The sequence below is a fragment of the Dendrobium catenatum genome, unplaced genomic scaffold, assembly GCF_001605985.2.
Source record: "Dendrobium catenatum unplaced genomic scaffold, ASM160598v2 fragScaff_scaffold_633, whole genome shotgun sequence".
NCBI lineage: Eukaryota > Viridiplantae > Streptophyta > Magnoliopsida > Asparagales > Orchidaceae > Dendrobium > Dendrobium catenatum.
Genome location: NW_021319095.1, coordinates 283,526 through 285,618, shown reverse-complemented (window position 1 = coordinate 285,618; position 2,093 = coordinate 283,526). Strand labels below are relative to the sequence as shown.

The 2,093-nt window shown below is 42.6% G+C and overlaps 1 pseudogene; it reads left to right on the top strand.

Annotated features, from left to right (window-relative positions):
- The first annotated feature begins 133 nt into the window (after positions 1-133).
- On the top strand, positions 134-1,837 carry LOC110111076 (annotated as a pseudogene).
- Positions 1,838-2,093: the final 256 nt, after the last annotated feature.

The following is a 2,093-nucleotide window of genomic DNA, read 5'->3' as shown; positions in this document are numbered from 1 at the left end:
GCGAACCGCCGGAATAAATGGCGTAGGAAACTATTTTCCGACGATTTTTACCGATGGCTTAATTAGCCGACGGATTTCCAGCGGCACATACCGCCGGTTATTCCACAGCTTTGTACCGACGGTGTTCCGGCCAATGTACCGCCGGTCAGGTTACCGACGACCGTTCAATGATGGCCTAGTAGCATCGGTCAACCGCCAGTACGACGCCAGCGGGCAGACCACCGATCGAAATGGGGGTCTAGACTGCTGGGCTTTCAACGGACAACCGCCGGCCACCGTCGGGCAACCGCCGGCATACTACCGGCGGTTTAACGAAGTTACCAACGGCTTTTTATAATCAGTCTGGTATCGTAGTTTCCGGCGGCCAAACAGCAGGGTAGCCGCCGGAAACCTATAGCTCCTACAAAAAAAAATTGACAGCCTCCCCTCTATATGAAGGAGGCTTCGGGTGGGAAGCCGGAGTGTGTTTCCGGCGGTCTAAACCGCCGTTAATACCGGCGGCTATAGAACCGCCGGTAACAGCTGAATTTCCTGTAGTGCTCGCTGGATCCTCCATTGATATGTGAGGATGGAATTAATTTGCTGTCGTTGGCTGATGTTCCGGGTGGGAAGTCGGAGTGGGTTTCTTACTCCATTATTACAATGCTCACTCTTTGGGACAGGCATGAGTTTTCCTCAGCTAGAGAAAACATTGTAAGAGCTGTGATCAACACTCTCCATCTCCTTGATATCTTAGCATGCAGTTTTCATTGTTTAAGAGGCTTCTTCTTAAGATGAGAAACTTGAGGGCAGAGTCAGACCACAAGCATGCTTTGGCAAGCATTTGTCATGCAGCTATTTGTGTAGATTTTTTTTGCAAAGAAAAGTGTGCAAAGAGGTCAGAAACCTCTTCCAGGGACAGCCATTACTTCACTTTTTGAAGGTATAAGAATGTATGATGATCTAAACAGTATATCAAGTAAAAGCTTGTTTAGGGAGGAACTCATTGCTTCACTTGTGGAAAGCTATTTCCTATTATCTCTGTCACTGTCTGAACAGAAAAATTATGGTATTGAGAGCAGAGTTACTGGTGCAATGGATTACGGAACTGACTATGGTGCACTAAAGTGGACAGAATCAGTCTTAGAAGTTTGCCGACCATGTGTTATGTGGGATTGTGACGGGCGAACTTATACTACATATTGCTATCTGTTGTTTGTCAGACTTTGTTATATATATGATACAATAGGTGTTAAAAAAATTAATTAAAGATGATGCTTCTCAGGATCAGATATTGAATTTACAGCTACAGCTGCTCAAAGATCTCTGTGTAGTTAATACACCAAGGATCTGTGCACGTTTGATTTGGTCTATTGCATAACACTTTGATCTTGAAGGTCTGGATCCACTTCTAGCTGATGATCTAGAAGATCCTCTGAACATCCTAATTTCAATTATGCACAAGATATTATTCAATAGTGATGCAATCACTTCTAACAGGCTTCAAGATATCCAAGCAGTCCTACTCTAGGTCCAACGTTTAACATCAAGGAATGCAAGAGCTGACCAGCTTCTGAATAAAGAATTTGAAGATTTTAGAAATAATGCCTTAGCTGATTTTGTTTACAAGCATCATTGCTACGAAATTTTGCAGATTATCAAATATCATGGAGTTTCTACATATGGAGAAATGAAAAATAGTGGAAGGCCCAAGGTATTCATGCATCTAATGAATGAGCTTGCAAACATGCATCGAAGACGCAAAGTCTTCGACCCAGGAGGATTGATCATAATCCTTCTCCTGTCGATGCGCCTCGACGGAGTCGAGCTTTTTTTTTTTAACGCAAGGGGGGAATGATGTAGGAACATCTTTAGTTATATAGTCCTTAGGATTACTTTATCTTAGTTTGTTATAGGTTTGTTACTACTAGTTTCTAGAATACTCCTTTTACCTATAAATATACAAGCTATTGTAAGAGAGGGGATCATTGAATGAATATTACTCTCTTTTAAAGCTTTGAAGCTTTGTGTTTGCCTTCTTCCTGGATTGGGATCGAAATCCTTCTTGCAGGTCGATTCTTCCGACGATCCACTACATCAAAGGTTACATGGTA